We start from the raw sequence: 24283 nt of genomic DNA on the forward strand, positions 1-24283 counted from the left end.
GAAGAGCAGCGGAGAGCTGGATCAAAGGCACAGAATGTTCTTGCCGCTATATCTGTAAAATTGTACCCATTGTTGTCCATTAGAGGAGATAAATGTCTATGTTTCCAACTGCTATTCCTGCATGAAATGAATTTTCTGATTTAAAAAGGCTTAATTCAGCTCATTTTATACATCAAGTATGTCAATGAATGCATTTAATTAGGGATTATAATTGCCAATATAATTCTGTGGCTTTTTAATGTAAAATTATCCATAATGTGACCACATGCCCACCCCAATCAAACAATAATCAGAACAATCAGCTGCAAACAACAAAGAGTAACACTTTGTAACAGTAAAGAATAATGCTCATGAAAGGAATTTGATAAGGGTTACTTGTCAAAACACATTTACTGAGAGATGAATTGAGTGGTCTTCTAAATCACTCAGCATATAACATGTGTTCGGGTCCGTTACGCCATCCGAATTAAAGCTAGATGGATGTCTGAATCAGCACGACCCCACGGGAGATAAATTGGGTAATGGAGAGCAGGTGGGAGGCAATGAGAGAAAGAACTGAGACACGCCATGATATGTTATGTTTTTGTTTTGTTTTTTAGGATCTTGCTCCCTTGTTAGGGATGTTGTAAACGACTGCTGAATCCCCTTCAAAACCCAGATGTAGAGATTAAGACCGTGTGTCAACCCTTCACAGGGGGAAGATGAGAAGGATAACGGGACACAGAAAAACAAGAATGACGAGGAACATTCTGTCAGCTGTGGCCTGTGATTGAAAAACCCTACACAGATCTGGGAGAGAGTGGTTATTTCTAAAAATGACACTCACTTCGAAGTGTGTTCTTTTAGTCAGACCTCTGTAACATGATAGATCAAAGGAAGCACCTTGCACTGCTTGCGGCGTGTGACCAGCGTGGCCAATACAGAAACAAAGCAGCTAATGGATGTGCAGCCAAAGGCACCATCGCCAAAACATCACCTTTTTTTTTTTTTGATAAACTACTTTGACAAAGGCCTTTAGGACTTCATAGTCAAGGATGGTCACTTGCTAAGTTGTTTTCCAACAAAAAATAGAATGAAGAAGCCATTAGTTGATATAATTACCTGGGGTCTACTCTGAAAATGTGGCTTTTCTCAGGCACCCTGACTCTTAGGGAGATGAGCTCTGTCTCCAAGATGTTGTCTTTATCCTGACAGGGTTTTCAGAAAATACCAGGCTCCTAGAGTGCCACTTCGGAGAATCCCTCCTGCAAATGCTTGCATAACAAGGGTCACCATGACAAGGGGACCCTTCCTTTGCTTTTGCCAAGACTAAATTAAATTTTCAGAGAGAACTGCACTCCTAAATGGTTATAGCTGATTCATGACTTTCACTTCATTGCCAGACATCCAAATGGTTCTTGAAGAGGCTGCCAAGGCAAAAGCAAGTCCTCACCTCTGGAGGAATAACTAAATCCCAGGGGAGACAAAAGCCCATCCTCCAGTGTTCTCTCGTGGGGCATTATCTTCTCTTCTTACTGTTGCTTCAATCCTTCTACTTAGTTTTCTTGCAGAAGAGCACCTTCCTCCAGAGGATGCTGCTTGTGAATAACACCACCTGTCCTAATTCATTGCCGTCCTGTTCTGACCTTGCCGTCTCCTTCTCTCTGGTTCTCTCACATACTCGGGTAGGGCGGCTCTTCTCCTGTAGGAAATACCCTAGAAGCGACCAATATCCAGACCTGACCTATGGGTTTTCATCCTGTACATTCAAAGGAGTGAATCTTCATCTCACTTCAGCCTTCCCCTTTAAGGACAACACCTCGTGTCACCTCTGAAATCTTAAATTCCACTTTCTCATGCTCAGATCATTATGCTCCTGGACATGCTTTCACCTTTCTCATTTTAAACATCATTTAATTATCTACTTCCTATATACCTCTGCTTCCTCAGTCTTCTCATTTCCTCTTAGCATTCATTCTTTCTCTGCTCAAGCTGGACATGTGGTTGATACCATTTGCAATAGTTTCATGGTCTAATTGCCTGGTGTTCGCTCTCACCACAGTACTCCAATTTGCCTTCCCCATGCCTGTGCCCAGAGAGTGGGAGCTGCTGGAGAAACATAGAGATGTGTAGATTGGCTGCACTGCATGATATCTAACTTTAGCAGGATGCCTAACGCAACCCATGAATCCTCTTTATATTCATAAATTATAGATAATCAGCGAGATTCCCAGGAACGCCAGGGAGGCACACAGAATAGTCATTGTCTGGAGTAGAAGGGTGGCAACTTGTAGGCTATTTAATAGCCTGTACTATGACCTGGCATGAAAAGGTGAGTTAGACACCCTACACTAGCAATTCAAACTTGAATGGAAAGAATTTATCAGTTGGCATCTGGACAGACTGAAAAAGGAGCAGACATGTGGAGAACAGGAGAACCACCATAATGATAGAGCCTCTACTCATTCACCTCTTTCTTCATAAATGAGTATGATTCTTTATTATTTAGACAAAAGGATAAAGAGAGTGGACAGTCTGCGCAACTCCTTTTTCATATAGGGTATTGGGTGAGTCGGCCTGCTTAGGGCATGTCTAGGTCTTATGAGACCTGGAGTTCATACAAATTTTAGAATGTCCTCTTTAAAAAAATACAAAATTAACATGGGCACAAAAGGAATCAAAAGCAGTTAAAAGGTGCTGCTAGTTTGTCCTGAGGTACATAATTGTGTAATCAAATTACTCTGACACAGCAATCACGGATGTATCAATGCATACATTCAAGCATTTTGTGGTTTCTTCAGGACATTTATCTGAGTTTGTGGCAGTTTTACAAAGCATTTTTCCTGGAAGTCAGCAAGATGGCGCAATAGGAGGTCCCACAAAAAAGATCAACTAGAGACAGGAGTGTCCTACCTGCAGCCCCGAGGTCATAAGCTGATTTTGTGAGGACTATTTTTCTTTATCTGTAGTGTTGGTTATCACTAAAAATATGCACAGACTTTTTGTTCTGATAACCAGTTTTCCTTAGTGTTTGTGTATTTACCATGTGGCCCAAGACAACTTTTATTCTTCCAATGTGGCAGAGGGAAAAAAAAGTTTGGATATCCCTGTGTCTAGTTACTGTCACTACCCCCAGACAAAAACACCTTATTCCCAAAATAAAAGAATAAGACTGGATCACCTGTGTGTTTCACAGAACTGAATAACAATCTGCATTGAAAACATAAGAGAAAGTCTCATTTGACTATGTTGCTCCCCACTCCCCAAATTAGCCCATCATACAGAGAGGATTCCCAGGGATCATGGTTTCTACAGTGGGAAAAGAAAACCTGGGAGCTGGACAGCCAGCTTCCCTAGCATTCTGAGATGCTTCCCAGGAAGCCTACTCTGTTCTTACCTCACAAGGAATGGGGAACTAGGGAGAAACTGTGCAGCTAGACCACCTGGAGTCAGGTAGAAGAAACAAAGCCAGGAGGCAGAGCCCACAGACATCAGTACATAGATTTTGGTGAAAGCTCAGTGTACCTGCCAGCAGTAATGCTCCATCAAGGGTACTAGCGAACAGCATAACTCTCCTGCACAGCTGTGCTCGGCACTCCCAGGAAAGGTGAGAAGTGCTACCAGACTTGAATCCCTGGACAGTTAGACTTCAGGCCCAGCCTTAGGCCATACTGTGTGCTCCCACCGAAGGAGAAAAGTAAATCTCAGTTGTCTACTTCTACTGACATAGTAGTTGGTCTATCCATCCTGGTTCACTTAATCTCAGGAGCTCTCATGTGATTCTGTACAACTGCTGAACTAAAACAAAACAAAACAACCAACAGCTTGGCAAAATAGCAGAGCTCAACCAGGGATCTTGCTGGATAGAAGAACCTAGCTAGCTGCTGCACCTGAATTCAGAGCAAAGGTAGCAACAGAGCCTTCTAGAGAACCTGAAGCAAGGTCTGTCTGCCCAGAGTCAGTACCAGCTAGTCCATCTATAACCATAGGCTAGACTATCTGGTGAAGAGCTACCCCTGCCAAGAAACTCTTGTAAGAGCCAGAAAAGATAGTTATCTCCACAAGTGTATGAATACTAAGAAGGAAACAAGGATTATAAAGACTCAGGAAATCGCCACACTTCCCACCAATAAAAACTAAAGAAGTTCCAGCAATGGACCTTAAAGAAAGGTAGAGCTATGAAATGACAGAAAAAGAATTCAGAATAATCCACTTAAAAAAGTGAAATGAATATTGAGCCAGGCTAATGCTGGCAGCAGATCCAGTGATGGTAACTGCCTGTCAGTAGATCCTTCCACTGGGTTCGCAATTTTGATCTGCGCCCCAGACATCTGACGGATCTCGTTGATTTTGGCGCCCTGACGCCCGATGATGCAGCCAATCAAATCATTTGGAATGGTGAGTTCATGAGAAGTAGTCTGAGCAGATGCATCCAAACCTGTCCAATAACCTTTCACCTCTGGAGAGCTGGATTCAATGCCACTGAATCCGGTGTTGCCATGCGTCATGGGAAAATGAGACTGTTGCATTGCCAACTGGTGCAGCTTGGTCAAATCTGGCTGTGGAATGGCATACTGTCCTTGAATAGTATAGCATTAGCCTGGCTCAATATCTAATCAATGTCAGGCTTTCCTCGGAGACGGGTGGCATGGGGAGCAGCTAGAACAATGCAGATTCATCCATTATTCCTTTCTGCTGTTCACCACCACCCATGATCCATCTGTGTAGTTTCTGAACAGTCAGCGATTCCAGGTTTTAAATAGTTTGTAAATTTTCAGTTTCTACACACTTTATCATCCACTCGTGATTTTTTAATTAAAGCGTTTTAATTCCTTTCTCTGTTCAGCTGTTAATGCTGAGATCCATCCATATTTAGTTTTATAAGCTTCTCCCTTTTTTTTTTGTTTTTTTTGGCTCATGAATTTTTCTGTTTGTTATGGAAATGTAAGAGTGGAATATTAATACATTTCAGTTTAGTTCTGTAATGTCGGGAATTTTTCAAAAAAAATTAGAAGATGGACTGGAGCTTTTTCTTTGTGAATAGAGACTGGATGCCACAGTGAAAAAAAAAAAGTGAAATGAATTTCAAGGATATGTAGATTAAAAAATTAAATAAAATTTGGAAAATAATACACAAACAACAGTAGAAGTTTGACAAAGCAACAGAAAAAACAACACATGAAAAAGAAAAGAATCCTAGAGATGAAGAATATAAGAATTGAACTGAAAAAAAAAAAAGACACAAAAGAAGTCTTCAAAAGCCAGCTCAGTCAAGTTGAAAAACAATCAGTGAAGTAAAAAACAGGACATTTTAAATTGCCCAGAGATGCAAAAAGAAAAAAAGCCAATGGGAATTATGGCATACCATCAAGAGACCTAACGTATTCATTTATAGCAGGCATATAAGAGGGAGAAACAAGAGAAAAAAGGGCCAGAAGGAGTTTATTTATTTATTTTTGCCAGAAGGAATTTAAAAGCAATGGATGAAACTTCTCTAATCTGAGGAAAGGAGCCAACATCCAGGTATAGGAAACACAGAGGTCACTTATTATATTAAACCCAAAGAGGAGTTCACCAAGACATATAATATTCGAATTATCAAAAATCAAACACAAAGAAAAAGTTCTGAGAAAAGCAAGAGTTAAGAAATATATCACATGTAAAGGAGTTCTGATATGGCTATCATTGAACTTCTCAGGAGAAGCCCCTGCAGTCCAGAAGAGGGTAGGATTATATATTCAAAGTATTGAATTACAATAAAAAAATCCTCTGCTAACCAAGAATATGCTATCCATTTCTTTCTGCTGCCACCTGGGTATCATGTTCCCTGTACAAAATGCCCAGTGAAGCCATAGGAGCCGTCCCTGCTACAAAGCAGGAGTAGCCACAGCCTCAGGTTGAGGTAGGACTTGGAATAGAATCTGACAGTGCTGAATCAGTACTAGAGCTTAAGGAACAAGACTCTACACAGGCAGCCGCACAACAAGTTCAGTTGTCAGCAGCAGGTGAAATTGATGAAGACTCAATCAGTCAACAAACCAGTCACTGTGAAAAGAAGGTGCTAAATGATGTGTCCAAATTGGGTCTTCGGCAGATTATGGGGGTTACAGTCTAGATAGGATCACTATCCAGAAGTCTAAGAATATCCTCTCTGTCATCACAAAACAGATATCTACAAGAGCTCAACTTCAGATACTCAGACAGTTTTTGCAGAAGCCAAGATTGTGGACTTATCTTAGTAAGCACAGCTAGCAGATTCTGAGAAATTCATAGTTCAAGGTGAAATTGTCTCAAACATTCAAGAAAACACATAGACTCCAACCATAGAGGCTGATAAAACAAGTATGTAAATTAGGGACATAAAATTGGTCATATCACAAGCAAATGTATCCAGAGCAAAGGTAGTCTAAGCCCAGAGGAATAGCAGTGATATTGTAAATGCTATTATTGAATTAACAACATAACCATCTGAAAATAAGGACTTTTTTGGTGTTTCAAAACAGTACCTAAAGCTTAGTTTGCAATTTGTGTTGTCTCTATTATGAATAAAGTTATGGCATCTTATTGGATAAAAAAGTTACTTTACTAGCAAATTTTTATTTCAGAAATGAGGAAGAAATAAAAATTTACCAAACAAAAGCTAAGGGAGTTTATCACTACTATACATAGTACCTGCCTTATAGGAATTGCTAACAAGAGTTATTTAAATGGAAACAAAAGGCTGCTAATTAATAACTTAAAATTTATGAAAGTACAAAAACCTAATGGTACAAGTAATAATTAGGATTATTAGTGCAATAATCCTAATTAGAATTAGAAGTGTAATAGTGGTATGTACAGTAATATTATCACTAGTATTAGGGTTAAAGAACCAAATTATAAATAACAACTGTACATAAAATAAATGATGAAGGATATATATGTATATAGACACACACATATATATACATATATGATGCAAATTGAAACATCGAAAACATAAAATGTGTGGAAATAAAAGTGTAGAATTATTACATGCAATGAAAGAGCTTGAAATAGACTGTTATAAGATATTCTGTGTAGCCTCATGGTAGCCAAAAAGCAAAAAAGTCTAACAGAGATGCACAAAACACAATTAGAAAAGATTCAAAACATATCACCATAGAAAACCATCAAGCCATGGGTGGCGCTTGTGGCTCAAGGAGTAGGGCGCTGGTCCCATATGCCGGAGGTGGTGGGTTCAAACCCAGCCCTGGCCAAAAACCACACACACACACACAAAAAGAAAACCATCAAGCCATAAAGGTAGCAAGGGAATAAACAAAGTATTTATAACACAACCACAAAATGGTATCATAATAATTACCTTGAATGTACATGGATTAAATTTCATAATCAAAAGGCATAGAATGAATACAGGAATAAAATAAACAAGACCCAAATATATGTCACATACAAGAGACTCACTTTATTTTTAAGGACATACACAGACTAACAGTGAGGGGATGGAAAAAGATATTCCACACACAAGGAAACCTAAAGAGAATATGAGTAGCAGCAATACTTACATTAGACAAAATAAACTTTAATTAAAAAAGTGTAAAAAGAGCTGGGGATGGTGGCTCATGCCTGTGATGTGAGCCCTTTGGAGGCTGAGGTAGGAGGACTGCGTAAGGCCAGGAGTTTGAGGCAAACATGGAGATAGCATGCTTCTTTGTCTGTACAAAAAATAGAAAAATTAGCCAGGCATAGTGGAATATGCTGATAGTACCAGGTACTAGGGAGGCTGATTCTCATTGTTTGAGCCTTGGAGTTTGAGGTTGCAGTGAACTCTGATGACACTACTACACTCTAGCCTGGGTGACAGAGTTAGACTCTGTCTCAAAGCAAAAACAAAAACTAAAAAAAGAGAGAGATTAAGACAAAAAGGGTCAATTCGTCAAGTGGAAATAATAATCGTAAATATGTGTACATCTAATAGTGGAACACCTAAATGTATAAAGTAAATATTAAAGGATCTGAAGGGAGGGAGACTGCAAAACTAATAAGAGTAAGAAACTTCAATATATCACTTTTGGGCAGATCATCCAGACAGAGAAAATCAATATGGAAACATTAGATTTGAGCAACTCTTTAAGATCAAACGGACTTAACAGACATATACAGGACAGTCCACCCAAGAGTGATAACGGAATGCACATTCTTTTCAAGAGCACATGGATCATTCCCCTGGATAGATCATATGTTAGACCACAAGACAAGTTGTAGCAAATTCAAGAATGTTGAATTAATATTAATTTTCTTTTTCAACCACAATGGTATGAAACTATAAATTAATAACAGGAGGAATTTCAAAAAATTCATAAATGCATGAAAATTAAATAACAAGCTACAATGTAAGGTAAATGATAATTAAGAGAAATTAAAATTATCCTGAGACCAATGAAAGTGGAAGCACATGTCAAAACTTGTAGGATGCAGTAAAAGCAGTAACAAGAGGAAAACTTACAACAATAAATGCTTACATCAAAAAAAGAAGATTGCAAATAAATAACCTAACATCACACCTCAAGGAAATGATAAAAGAACAACAAACTAAGCCCAATGCTAGCAGAAGGAAAGAAATAATAAAGATCAGAAAATAAATAATTAAAATGGAGACAAGGAAAACAATACGAACAATTAATTAAATTAAAAGTTGGTTTTCGGAAAGATAAACAAAATTAACAAACCTTTAGCTAACCATGAAAAAAGAGAAAAGACTCAAATAAATAAAATCAGAAGTGAAAGTGGAGACATTACAAGTGACAATACAGAAATACAAAGAATCATAAGAAACAATTACTAGCAATTATGTGCCAAAATTTAAATAATCTACAGGAAATGGATAAATTCCTAGATAAATTCCTACAGTGAACTAAGACTGAATCATGAAGAAACAGAAATCTGAACAGTCCAATAACGGGGTGAGGAAATTGAATCAGCAATAACTTTTCTCCCATTGCTATGGTTTGGATATGGTTAATTTGTCCCCAAGAAAACTCACATTGAAATTTGACCTCCAGAAAACAGAAAGAGGGAAGGAGGGAGGTGGGTGGGGCCTTGGTGTGTGTCACACTTTATGGGGGCAAGACATGATTGCAAGAGGGACTTTACCTAACAATTGCAATCAGTGTAACCTGGCTTATTGTACCCTCAATGAATCCCCAACAATAAAAAAAAAAAAAAAAAAAAAAAGAAATTTGACCTCCAGTCTGTGGTGTTGGGAGGTGGGGCCTAGTGTTTAGGTTATGGGAATGAATCCACCACGAATGGCCTTGTTCGTTCTTGTGAAACTGAGTTAGTTCTCAGGGGGAATGGATTAGTTCCCAGGAGAGTAGGTTGTTATAAAGACGCGATGCTCCTTGGTTTCCCGCTTTTCCTTTGACCTTCTCTGCCATGTTGTGATGTGCACAGAAGCCCTCTCCAAAAGCCCAGGCATACACTTGAACTTCTCAGCCTGTATAACCATGAGCTAAATAAACCTCTTTTCTTTACCATTTACCCAGTTTTAGATATTCTTTTACATCAACACGAAACAGACTAACGTACTCATTAAAGAAAAGCCCAAGACCTAATGGCTTCATGCCTGAATTCTACCAAAAATTTAAAGAAAAACTAACACTAATATTTTTCTACAAACTTTCCAAAAAATAATGTTAAAGAGGTGGGAATACTTCTAAACTTCTTGCAAGGCCAGCGTTACCATGATATCAAAGCCAGACAAGGACATCACAAGGAAAGAAAACTATAGACCAATATCCTTGATAAACACAGATACAGAAATCTTCAACAAAATACTGGCAAACTCAACAGTGTATTACAAGGATCATTCAGCATGATCAAGTGGGATTTATACCTGGGGTATGAGGATGGTTCAACATTTACAAATCAATAAATGTGAGATACCACATTAACCTGATCAATGGGAAAAAATCCTATGATCATCTTATCAGATGCAATAAAATGCATTTGACAAGATTCAATATCTTTCATGATAAAAATACTCAACGAATTAGGTATGAAAGGAATGTACTTCAACACGATATAAACCCACAGCTAACATTATACTGTATGATGTAAAACTGGAAACTTTTCCTCTAAGATCCCAAACCAGGCAAAAAGGTCCACTCTCAAATCTCCTATTTCACACAGTATTGAAAGTCCTTGCCAGATCAATAAGGCAAGAGAAAGAAATAAAAAGCATCCAAACAGGAAAAAAAGAAGGGGAAGGGGAACAGTCATTGTTTGCCGATGACATGATCTTCTATATAAAAAACCCTACAGACTATACCCTAAACCTGTAAGAATTGTAAAACAAGTTCAGTAAAGTTGTAGGATAAAAAATCTACACACAAAAATCAGTAGCATTTCTTCATACTAACAACACACTTTCTGAAAATAAAATCAATGAACAATCCTATTCATAATAGCTCCAAAAATGTAGAAACACTTAGAAATAAATTTAACCAAGGTAGTGAAAGACCTGCACACCAAAAAACCATAAAACATTGTTGAAAGAATTTGAAGTACACACACAAATAAATGTAAAGATAATCCTACGTTCAAGGATTGGCAGAGTTATTATTGTTAAACTATCCATACTATCCAAAGTGATCCAAGAGTCAAGGCAACTCCTATTGAAATCTCAGTGCCATTTTTCATTGTTATAGAAGGAACAATTCTGAAGTTCATAGGGAATCACACACACACACAAAGCTCCAACTAGCCCAAGCAATTGTGAGCAAAAAGAACAAAGCTAGAGGCATCACACTACCTGATACTACAAGGTGACAGTAATTAAAAGAACATGGCCCTGGCATAAAAATAGACACACTGACCAGTGGAACAGAATAGGGATTGATTTTAAACAAGGGTGTCAGTAGTATACACAGTAAGAACAGGACAGTCTCTTCAATAAATGGTATTAGCAAAACTGGATATCCAGGTGCAAAAAGAATGACATTTGACTGTTATCTCACACCATACACACAAATCAACTTAAAATGGATTAAATATTTAAACACAGAACCTGAAATTATAATACCACTAGAAGAAAATAGGGGAAAAACTACATAACATTGCTTTGTTATCTCACACCATACACAAAAATCAACTCAAAATGGATTAACGTTTTAAACATAGAACCTGAAATTATAAAATCACTAGAAGAAAAAAGGGGAAAAGCTACATGACATTGCTCCGGCCAATGATTTTTTTAAAGTTGACCCCCAAAGTGGGGCAACAACCCCAAAAATAGACAAATGGGATTACATCAAAATAGAAGGCTTCAACAATTAACAGAGTGAAGGAACAAACTACAAATGAAGAGAAAATATTCGTAAGTCATACATCTAATGAGGGATTTATATCCAAAATATATGAGGAACTCAAACAACCCTATAGAAAGAAAACAAGTAATCTGATTTAAAAATGGGCAAAGGACCTTAATAAACACTTCTCAAAAGAAGACATATAAATGGCTAACAGATACTCATAACATCACTAATCATTAAGGAAATGCAAATTAAAACCACAGTGAGATACCACTTGGAGAATGGCTATCATAAAAAAGATGAAAGATCAGTGTTGGTGAGGATGTAGAGAAAAGGGAACCCTTGAACACGTTTGGGAGGAATGTAAATTAGTACAGCCATTATGAAAAATAGTATGTTGTTTCCTCAAAAAACTAGAAATAGAATTATCATATGATACAGCAATACCACTTCTGGGCATTTACCCAAAAAACTTGAAATGAGTTTTTCAAAGAGATGCCTGTACTGATGTTCAGTGCAGCACTATTCACAGCAGGCAAGCCATGGACTCAACCTAGGTGTCCATCAGCAGATGATTGGGTGAAGAAAATGTGGTGTCTGTCCATGACGGAATACTCTAACACTTTAGAAAAGGAAGAAATTCTGTCATTTGTGACAGGAATCGGGGGGTTGGAGAACATTAGGCTAAGTGAAATAAGCCAAACACAGAAAGACAAATATCACATGCTTTCATTTATATTTGGAATCTAAAACAATCAAACGCATCAAAGCAGAGAGTAGGGTGTAGTTACCAGAGACCGGGGGTGAGGAGGATCAGGAGAAGATCATCAAAGGATATAAAGCTTCAGTTAGATAGCAGGATAGTAGGGACGAGTTGAAATTTTTTGAGATCTATTGTACAGTATAGTGGATACAGCCAGTAAATGAATATTGCATAGTCATAGTATCACTTAAGATAGAAAATTATAAACTTTCTCATCATAAAGAATGTCAAACATTTGGATAGATTAATTCTCTTGATTTAATCATTCCACATGTGTTCAAAGATCATAATATCACTTTATAACCTGTAAATGTATACAACTCTAATTGGTCAATATATAATAAAAAACCCATTTTGACTGGAATCACCAAGATCAGGCCAAGATATGCTAGCTACACACTAAGGTTTGATACTATACATTTTGGGGGTGCATAAAACATGACCTCTCATGTGGATATATTCATTGCTTATATAGGGCTACAGGCTTATGCTCTAAAAACATTGGAATTTTATTTAACATAATTTTCATAAAAATATGGTACATTTATAATTGTGCTCTCACAATTTTTTCACCAAAAATTGTGCTTCACTATCAAAAATATTCCTTGCAGGCTCAGTGCCTGCAGCTCAGTGGCTAGGTTACCAGCCACATACACAGGGGCTGACGGGTTTGAACCCCGCCCAGGCCTGCTGAACAACAATGACAACTACAACAAAAAAATTGCCAGGCATTGTGGCAGGCACCTGTAGTCCCAGCTACTTGGGAGGCTGAGTCAAGAGAATCGCTAAAGCCCAAGAGCTTGAGGTTGCTGTGAGCTGCAACGCTACTGCACTCTACCCAGGGTGACATAGTGAGACTCCGTCTCAAAAAAAAAAATCTGTATATATATATATATATAAAAAAAACATTTTGACTGGAATCACCAGATTTGATCAGGCCAAGATATGCTAGCTACACACTAAGGTTTGATACTATACATTTTGGGGGTGCATAAAACATGACCTCTCTCTATATATACATAGATAGATAGAGATTCCTTGAGGCAGAGAATATGTTTTGAATGGATGGGGCAATAGAAATAGATATTTTGCTTATAATTAATTATATGTGTACATATATAATGATAGGAAGAATCTTCTATCTGTAGTGTAACTATGGACCAATGGACTTTGAGTCATATAAAAATAATTCCATTTAATCCAAGATAAATATATCCAGGGAGCATCCAAAAGCTTAAGCTTCATTAACTTCCCAGTGAATTTGTCTCTTCATCTGGGCTCTTAAAACTTGCCTGCCACGTACATCTGGAGATTGCTAATAGGAAAGATTGGCTATTGCTATGGGCTGGTTGAAGCAGCTCCTGAATCCTTTTTGAAGAAGACAGAGGTATAAAGAATTATTCAGGACCCAAAGAGATAGTATTAAATTGTCTTCTGCATCAGTTGAGATGTTAAAATTTCTTGAGAGCAAAAGAAAAGCAGAAGATTAGCTGAAACTCTCTGTTTAAATCAAGTGATGATAATAATTCCACAAGACAGTAACTTAATCCCAGGAGGAAAAAATGCCATTTTAATTCTCTCCTTGAGGGGTACCTGTGTGCCAGGCAGACCACTCTGATGTCTGCAACCCAAGGTCCGTATCCTGACCTCAAACCTAAGGCTGATAAGTGATCTCAGGTCCTCTGGGACAAGAATGTTACAGTCATGGATCATAAATTCACTTGAGGTGATAAAATCGGTCCCTTAAAATAGGTGTTAGCAAACTTTTTTTCCAAAAGGAAAGGACCAAATAGAAATAGTAAATATTTCAAATATTTATGGAGGCTGAAAAATTTGAATGGCATATAATTGCATATAGCCTGTCACAAAATGTTATTCTCATTTTGATTTTTTAAAAATCACTTAATTTGAAGTCTGTTACCAAAACAGGTGGCAGGCCAGATATGGGCCCTGGCGATTGCTTGCTGACCTCTGTTCTAAAATATGCTGAGAAAAGATTTGGAATAAAGCTGATGGCAGGTTTAGATGGATGCTATTTTTCTGTTCTACACTTCTATGAAGAAGGTATTTCTCAAACTGCAATAACAAACACGGTGTGTGAGCTATTTAGTGGGCATCATACTGAAGATCTAACAGCCATTATGTGAATCTCCTCCCCAAACTGCTCACATGCAACATTATCGCTTTCCTTACCCACAATTTTTGATTGGCTGTTGGTGGTTTGGCTTGGCTATTGTTTGGATCAAGAGGATACCTTGTAGAGATACAGCAGCCCTGTAGCATCACGCTACATTGGGCACAACTCAATTTGGTGAAATATCACTGTCAGCCAAGTGGGCAGCACCTTCATTGCCAAGATAGATTGGCCATTCTCATTGTCTGCATGGGGTGTCCTGTCATTAACTTTTATATAGACAGGATTGGGCCAGGTACTTGAATTTTTATGAAACACCATTTAGTAATAATTAAAAACATCATTTACATAATGAAAAACATGTTACATAAACACAAACATCATTCGCTTTAAGTCCAGTATGCAAAGCTTATTATTCCATTTATAAATCTACATCTACAGTAAGAATTTTACCTTCACTTGCTTGTTGATTAAAGCTTGAATAATTGGTTACATAGGATAGATATCCTTAAATAATCAGCCTTTAGTTTATCAAATTCCCTTAAATATTCTATATTGCATTTAAAAATTTATTCAACGAATTTTACATCAAATGCCTGACCAGGCAAGCTTACCACCCAAACAAGAATGCCTTTCTATGTACTTAAATAGCATAAATTAAAATTATAAATACAGAAACTCTCAAGTTCTTCTATGCATTCCATTGTTGTTTACAAGCATGAATTCTCTTCCAACTTTCAACTGAAAATCCCTAAGTCTATACTCAAACCTTTTAAATTCGAATCCCCCAACTAATCTATCAGATTCTCTTTCATGTCAAATTCTCTTAAACATTGCAGGCGCAATGTTGTTCCAATGATTACAAAACCTGTATGTAAACTTAATCCCCTCAATGCAAATAGTATGGGTCAAATTACCCTCATTAATTCTTAATTTTAAATATCCTGGGGTAGAAAGACCTTACCCTTTAAATCGGGATCAGCAAACTGACCTACCAAATCTGGCCTGCTGCCTGTTTTCATTTGATCCCAAGCTAAGAACAGTTTTTCCATTTTTAAACAATTGGGAAAGAAAAGTAAAATAAGATTTCAGCATCCATAAATAAAGTTTTATGGGAACCATCTCTACTCACTTGAACGTCAAGTATGGCTGCTTTGGACGGCAACGTCAGAATTGTGTGCTTAAGACAGAGACCATATGGCCTTCAAACCTAAAATATTCATTCTCTGACCCTTTACAGACTGTTTACTGACCCCCTTTTTTTATTTAGAGGAAAATAGAAGTCAGGCTGTGCTTGAATTTCAAAACCTAAATAAAGGATCATTGCATCAGAAGTTTTGCCTGGAAGGTATCTGAGAAGAAGAGAAGGAAGGAGTCTCTTTTAAAAGGTTGTTTATCGTCCTCTCTGCTCCATTTACCCAGAGACAACAAACAGCAATTGAGGATAGGAAAGCAGGAAAGGGAAAAGGAGGACAAATCTCCTTTGGTGTAAGGACAGAGACCCCCCCCTCCCTCCCACATGCAGGTCTGCCTGGGAGATGAGAGATACAAGCTTTTGAGCAGCAGATTAGAGCTCAGTAGCAGGGTGCCTCTGAGCATGCTCAAGAGCAAGTGGTGGAAAAAGTGTTGGAGGCGGGTGTGGTGGCCCACGCTTGTAATCCTAGCAATCCGAGGCACGTGGATTGCCTGAGCTCACAGGTTGGAGACCAGCCTGAGCAAGAGTGAACCCCCGCCCCCACAGCTTCTAAAAACAAAGAGAATGGCTTGAGCCCAAGAGTTTGAGGTCGCTGTGAGGTACAACTCCATGACACTCTACCAAGGGTGACAAAGTAAGACTCTGTCTCAAAAGAAAGAAAAAGAGTATTGGCTCTAGTCCTTCCAGTCGACAGAAGTTGAGATAAAATCATTCAGATGAGAACAGATCCTTTGATCACTGTTAGTTTTGACTTTCAGTAACCTCATGAAGAGAATTGTTGAAATACTTCCAGACTATTATTTAGGATCTAGTTCTCCTATTCCAGAAGTTTTGAGGGATGGAGGGAGGGGGGTGGGGCCTTGGTGTGTGTCACACTTTATGGGGGCAAGACACGATTGCAAGATGGACTTTACCTAACAATTGCAATCAGTGTAACCTGGCTTATTGTACCCTCAATGAATCCCCGACAATAAAAAAAAAACAAAACAAACTAAAGTAAGGAGGGCAGCCCTGTGGTTCAATGGGTAGGGCGCCAGCCCCATATACTGCCAGTAGCAGGTTCGAACCTGGCCCCAGCCAGCTAAAACAGCAGTGGCAACTGCAACAAAAAATAGCCAGGCATTGTGGTGGGCGCTTGTAGTCCCAGCTACTTGGGAGGCTGAGGCAAGAAAATCGCTTAAGCCTAAGAGTTGGAGGTTGCTGTGAGCTGTGACACCACAGCACTCTACTGAGTGTGACAGAGTGAGACTCTGTCTCAAAACAACAACAACAACAACAAAAAACCCAAACAAACAAACAACAACAAAAAATAAAGTAAGGAAAGGTACCTGAAATAGAGAGGGAAAGAAGTAAACATAAGCTAGGAGAAGGAAATTTGTATGGAGAGGAAACATTTGCTTGAGGTTAACATAGATGCAATTGGTCATTATTACACTAAAATCACACCACGAATTCTATAGCCCCTTCATGGCTTACTTAAAAAAATACTTTAAAAACAGCTGTTTTAAGAAAGAGAAATACTCAATGAGTGGGTGACTCAAAATGCCTTGAAATAGATTATCTTCAGACAAATATCAGAGCCCTCTGCTGAGTCAGAATGTCATGCTTTTCTTACATTTTGAGTTTTCACTTTGGATCAGCCCCAAAGTGTGATTTTGTTTATCAAGGTCATGAGTGATGGGGACTAAAAGCCAGGGTTGCACTAAAGATCCATGCTGGGATGCTTTAATTATAGGGACTTGTGCAGAGAATCTTCAATATGGTAACTAGCCATGTGGCCATTTTATGTTCCAAATATTTTTTAGTCTATTTCAAAATTTCTGTAAGTCGTTTATTTTTTAAAAATAATTTGGTCAAAACAACCTCAGCAAATAGTTCTAGGCAACACAGCACCCTCTCTTCAAAAGGACTTTGTGGTAATACACTTACTGATGAACAATATAACTCTTGGAAAGCGAGCTTCAAAAACTTGTACGCTATGGCATGGAGGACAGGGGAATATAGACAAACATTTAATATCAAAGCAAAGGATGTGGCCTATAGTTTACAGAAAATCAAATCTTATGGACCTCTGAAAGCAGCTGCCTGGAAGGGGGGGAAGAGTAAGATTATTTCTAAACCTTTTTTGACTTTCAAATCTACTTAACCTTGAGGCAGAGGTGGGAATATGACTTGAGCCCAGGAGTTTGGGACCATCGGGAGTTTGAGGAGCCATTTCATCGTTTTTATATGGTAACAAGGAGATGTTGATACAGAGTTGCCAAGTTTTATAAATATTTTTACTGTAAAAAAATCACATCAAAACAAGTGTAAATATTAAAGTATTTTCACAAAGTGGAAATCCATGTAACCACATAGGTCACAAAACCTCATTAGAAAGCATCCCCTGGTTTCCTTCCCAAGAAGACTCTCTTATGTCTTCCCTAAAGATTGTTCTCCTGATTTTTATAGCAATCACTTGTTTTTTTCTGTACAGTTTTGACTGTCTAATAAGTGTTTTCTAATCGGATGACCTATTCTTTGATGCTTTTTTCTTGACATTATGATTTGGAAGGACTTTTTTGTTGTTGTTGTGTTTACTTGTTTTTTTTTCCTTGTCATTGGCTTGGAAGTTCTGCCTTTTCCTGAGGGATACCCTTAAACATTTCCTGTTGTGTGTATCTGCTGCTGATGAACTCTCCCAGTTTTGTCTGATCTTCTATTTCACCTCATTGTTAAAAGATAATCTATGCTTAAAGGTTGGCGTTTAAATTTTCTAGTTGTTGTTGTTATTATTTTGCAACTGAAACTATCATTCCACTGACTTCCGGCTTCCATTGCTTTTGCTGAGAAATTAGCTATCAATCTGTTCGCTTCACTGAATGAAAGTAGATTATATTCCTCATTCCATTACCATTGTTTACTTCCTGCTTTAAATATTTCTTTTTTTGTTTTGGTTTGCTGCAGTTTCTCTGTAATTGGGTAGGAATTTTTTATTTTTTTAAATGCTACTTTAGAATTTTGAGTTGCAGACATGATAGCCAATTACCCACTAATACTTTAGATTGTATTTCCGAATATCAAGGATATTCTCTTACATAACCATAGTACAATCATAAAAATCAGAATAAAAGTGATTTAATACAATTCTCTAATCTATACACCTTATCTGGATTTTGCAAATTATCGTGCTAATGTCCTTTCTGTGACCCAGGATCTAATTCAGAATCACAGTTTCATTTAGTTGACATTTCTCTTTGGTCTCTTAATTTGGAACAATGCCTTAGTCTTTGTCTTACATGACTTTGATACTGTGGAAGAATATAGGCCAAATATTATGAAGAACCTGGGACTGTCTGATATTGTCTTCAGGATTAGGTGCTGATCAAGCATTTTTTTTTGCAGAAATATTACAAAAGTGATGTATCTTTCTCAGTACATCATTTCATGGGTATATGATGTTGAATTAGCCCATGGTAGTCATGTTAACCTTGATCATTTGGTTAATGTGGCATCTGATTTCTCCAGTGAAAATTTACTATTTTTGACTGCGTAATTAATAAACAACTTGTGGGAGCAGAGTGTGTGACAATGCATTACTTCTTAAAAAGTTGCTTTTTCCCTTCTCTTCTGAAACTCCAGTTATGTTAAATCTTTTCACTGTATCCTCTGTATCTCTTGTCATGCATTTCATGTTTTTGTCTTTGTCATTTTTTTTTTTTTACTGTTGTCCATCATTTTACTGTTTCTCTCTTCAGCTGTATCTAATCTGTTGTTAAACCTATCACTGAGTTTTTAATTTCCCTTATAATATTTCTCAGTTGTATATTTTCTATTTTTGTTTTCAATCTTGCAATATCACTTTATATACATTTTGGTCTCTTGCTGCCATTTTTAAAGCTTGAATTTTTATCTCTAAGAAATTAGTAAGTGTAAATGCTGTAGTGTGTCTGGTAACTGCACAGTCTGGAGCTATGCAGATCTGTTTTTTCCCTTTGATCTGGTTTCTATTCATGCTCTGTCATTGCCTTGTGTATTTGGCTCTCTTTGATTATGTGTGGGTATCATATTTTAAAAGTTATTTGTAGAAATAATTTGAGACCTACAACAGTGACATCTTTCAGAGAAGATTTTTGTTTGCTTTCTGGGACCACTAGCTGTGTGGGACCACCATGTGGTATGTGAGATTTTTCTGGATCATTGACCTGTTTCAAAGTAGGATTACCTATTTTTAGCTGATCCTTATTCCTAGAGGGTAATCTTTTAGCATCTCAACCCAAGGCATAATGTGCTTTGCTGGAGTCTCTACCCTGGGCAAGCCTTACGTAGCTGACAAAATTGCCATTTAACATTATAGCTGTCATTTTTAGGTCAGCAAATGCTTGCAGAGAAAATAGCTATAAACTGGGTTTATATCTCTTGATTTTCATCTTCTCTTGGACTTTCAACCAGTAATTTCTCACCACCTTGCTTGCTTTTTGATGTTTTTAAGAAAAATGTTTATTTTTGATGCAGATTTAGTTGGCTTAAATTGAGAGTGTTGGTTCAAATCACCTGGTCTGTATTATTTAAGTAGTATTTTCCAGTATAAATATTCTATTCTAGATCAGAATATTAAATTATGTATAGAATATTAAATATGTTATATATATCAGATTTGAAATTTAATCTTTAGTGAGTTGGAAAAATAAAACTTGGACTTTTCCTATTTAAGAAATAGGAAATAAATGCTGCTTAATATAAGGGCAACATAATTTGTTGACACACATTTTAAAATAACATGTTAGGGCGGTACCCGTAGCTCAGTGGGTAGGGCACTGGCCACATACACCCAGGCTGGTGGATTTGAACCCCGCTTGGGGCCAGCTGAACAACAATGACAACTACAACAAAAAAATAGCTGGGCATTGTGGCGGGCACCTGTAGTCCCAGCTACTTGGGAGGCTAAGGCAAGAGAATTGAGTTTGCTGTGAGCTTGAGTTCTAAGGCAAGCCTAAGAGTTTGAGTTTGCTGTGAGCTGTGACCCCATAGCACTCTACCGAGGGCGACATAGTGAGACTCTGTCTCAAAATAAATAAATAAATAAATATAACATATTGCATTCAGCTTGATTTGGGGAACGAAAGCATATTAAAATTTAGATGGAAATTTGTCTTCCCATTATAGCATCAAAAATAAGCAAAAACAACTTGCTTATCTTGATGCTTGGGATTCTTGAATTTTGCACTTAAATAATCAACCAGTTTACTTGTTAAAAAATAATTTTAAGGCCCGGTGTGGTGGCTCATGCTTGTAATCTTAGCACTCTGGCAGGCCAAGGCAGGTGGATTGCTTGAACTTAGGAGTTCAAGACCAGCCTGAGAAAGAGAAAGACCCCATCTCCACTGAAAATAAAAAAACTGGCTGGGCACTGCCTTGTAGCAGGTGCCTGTAGTGCCAGCTACTTGGGAAGATGAGGCAAGAGGATTGCTTGAGCCTAAGAGTTGGAGGTTGCTGTGAGCTGTGACTCCATGGTACTCTACCCAGGCTATAGAGTGAGACTCTGTGTCAAAAGCAAACAACAAACAAAATAAATAAATAATAAATAAAAATAAAAAATAATTTTTATTTCTAAAGAAATACATTTTTCTCTAGATGATGAGCTAAGAAAGGGTTCACACTACTATTTACAAGCCCCTTCCTACATAACTATTATGTATGTGGGTAAAACAATATTATCAACAAAGGAACAGCAAAAATAGAAAAATATTACCACAATAATTCCCTTAAAAGGTTTTTTTTTTCCTTGCAGTACTAGATCCATCCTATAGCATTATATATTATTTAAAAATTAAGTTTGTGTAATTTATGGATTTGGTGAAAAATACCTTGATCAGAATTTGCTGAATTATAATATTATAATATTATATTAACATGGTATTTTAACATTGGTATACCTTGAGCTTCCTGGCTTTAGACCACATTATGCCTGCCTTAACTACCCCAAGGCCAAATATCAGAAGATCAGGACAGCCCCTATGCCCCTCCAGTAACACTAAAGTTATTCAAACAAGCTGTTTATCCTGCCTCACCAGTTGCTTCCCGCGGAAACGATAATAAAGGTACTGCCTCTCCCCTACTGCTGCCTTACTATTTCTTCCTTTGCCTTGTGACTAATCCTGGTAATTCCCTATGCGACTTCCCTACCACCATCCCTCTCTGAGATCTGTAAGTATAATAAACTATCTTTTCAAAGGCACTGTCTCCTGATCTGTTGGTCTCACTATACCTGAAATAAAACCTATTAAAACAAATGTCAGCCAATGCTGATTTGGGAAGGACTTAAAAGCTCTCAACCTGTCCCATTTGAAGGGGTGAGCATTTAAACGTTTGTTTTATTATTTTGTTGGAAACCATCTTGCAGTCAGAGAACACCATACCGATACTTTGGAGGTTCTCATAGTTGAGGAATGCTTGGGTGAGAGGGAAGTGCCTCTGCAAAATTCAGCTAGAGGAAAATTATAATTTATAGTCATTATTAAATGAAATAGTATGTCAAAAATAAAATATTTCTTAATCTTAGATTTAACAAATTGACTGACTTTAGAAAGATGGCAGAAACTACATATTTCTTCAGAAACCACGCGTTTGTAGCAATAGTTATCAAGCCCTAGCTAACTGACTTGAATTAGTAATATTATAAAGCAGATTTTTTTCTTTTGAGACAGAGCCACACCTGGGTAGAGTGCTGTGGCATCACAGCTCACAGCAACCTCCAACTCCTGGGCTCAAGAGATTCTCCTGCCTCTGCCTCTCATGTAGCTGGGACCACAGGCGCCTGCCACAATGCCCGGCCATCCCTTGGTTGCAGCTGTCATTGTTGCTTGGTGGGCCCAGGGCGTATTCAAATCTGCCAGCTCAGGTGTGTGTGGCTGGCGCCTTAGCCACCTGAGGCATGGGCGCTGAGCCTATAAGGCAGATTTTTAAGGCTTTTTTTGAGACAGAGTCTCACCTGCCCTGGGTAGAGTGCTGTGGCTTCATAGTTCACAGCAACCTCAAACTCTTGGGCTAAGGTGATCCTCTTGACTCAACCGCCCAAGAAGCTGGGCCTTCAGGTACCTGCCATAATGCCTGGCTAGTTTTAGAAACGGGGTCTCGCTCTAGCTCAGGACATTTTTCTTAAGAGCAACAAAGAACCATTTTCCTGGAGAATGTTAAGTGAAGTAAGCCAGGCACAGAAAGACACATACTTCATGATCTCGCTTTTACATGTAATCTAAAAAGTTGAATTCATAAAGCAGAGAATAGAGTGATAGGGAGTTGGTGGTGGGGATAGGGGAGATGTTGGTCAAAGGATAGAAAATTTTAATTAGACAAGAGAAATAAGTTCATGAGATTACTGTACGAAATAGTGACTGTAGTTAATGACAATGTATTAGGTTCCTGAAAATTACTAAGAGAGTAGATGTTAAATGTTCTCACTATAAAAATAACCAGAAGTAATTGGCTTGATTGAACTGTTAAACAATGTATACATATTTCAAAACACCATGTTGTATGTAATGAATATATATCATTTTTGTCAATTAAAGTATTTAAAAAAGAATAATTTTCTCTTAGAAGCCAATTCAAATGGTGCCAAATAATTTCTGGTGTTATAATGGCCTATTAAGAACTAATAGATAGTTTTTCTGCCATATGAATGTCTACTAATACCAAGGTAGACATATATTAATCATTCCAGTTTAATGTAACCCCCCAAAAAAAGTTTTCTCAGAGAATCTCATTTTATAAGAACAAAGATTCTCAAGAGAAGGCTATGAATAGAATGCAGAAGCCGAGATTACAACATTAATAAAATATTTTTATATAACTAAATAAGGTCTAATATTTAAAACTTCAACATAACACTATACTCTCTATGGAGAACAGAAAGGCTCAGGGCATATGTACATGTTCATGTTTATAATAAAATCTTGAGCATTTCCCATAATTGCTGAAAATGGAGAGAACTATTATAAGACATCTGTGACATAATTTACAGTTGAGTAAAAGTCCTCATTTGGAATATCAGATGTCTCAATTACACCCTTACAAATGCTCTGTAAATAATGTGTAGTAGACTAGCTATGCGGGCCCATGCCACATATGTTTAAACATCTCGTAAAAACTAATTTTGCACCTAACAAAATTCTCCAGCTGAACTTGTAAAATCACAAACAGCAATCCAAATATATTTCTGAAATGCTTTTGCCCTGCTATGGATGTATACTTTTAAATACATTGTATAAAACATTGTCTGCTTATCACTAGACATATTATTTCCACATTTTCCTGACAGTGACCAAATCAAGACCCGAAGAAGCTCCAATACATTGCTGAGTCTCTGACAGCTCTGGAAACATTTGGTATCTGTTGTTTCTTGAAACAACTTGTCAGCTGGTGGAGGTTTAGAAATCTGCCACACAGAATTGTTTTGGCAAAGCTATGGTCATACTTACTGAGAAATGACCCATACTTTTAAGTGCTTTCATATAAAGGTGAAATTAAAAAAGTTTTTAAAGATAAATACAAGTTCTTTTAAATTTGTGGATCTGTAAAAACAGAAGGAATCATCTGATACATCGAATACCTTTTTCAATAATTAGAAAACTTAACTATTTGTTCTATATTGTCTCTTAGTTAAATAGAATAATTATACAATAGGTTGGCAAGAGTGCAGAGAAATAGGAATGCCCAAACATTTCTGGCGGGAGTGTGAAATAAGAAAACCTTAATGAGAATAATTTGAAACATATCTATAAATCAAAGTGCATATCCTCTTCAGTCCAGAAACTCAATTTCTGAGACTTTATCCTATTTGTTTTTGTGTGAAGTGACTTTCCATCAGGTTCTTTGTTACAACACTACCTGTAATAGCAAACAATCTTAACATCATTAATAAAAGACCAGTTAAAAAA

The 24283-nt window shown here is 37.4% G+C and overlaps 1 protein-coding gene across 1 annotated transcript in view; it reads right to left on the minus strand.

Moving 5' to 3' along the window:
* Positions 1-24283, minus strand: part of CPA6 (carboxypeptidase A6) — a 274666-nt gene that overhangs the window by 124055 nt on the left and 126328 nt on the right. The gene's annotated exons all lie outside the window — the stretch shown is intronic.

This window comes from Nycticebus coucang, chromosome 13 (assembly GCF_027406575.1).
Source record: "Nycticebus coucang isolate mNycCou1 chromosome 13, mNycCou1.pri, whole genome shotgun sequence".
NCBI classification, from domain to species: domain Eukaryota; kingdom Metazoa; phylum Chordata; class Mammalia; order Primates; family Lorisidae; genus Nycticebus; species Nycticebus coucang.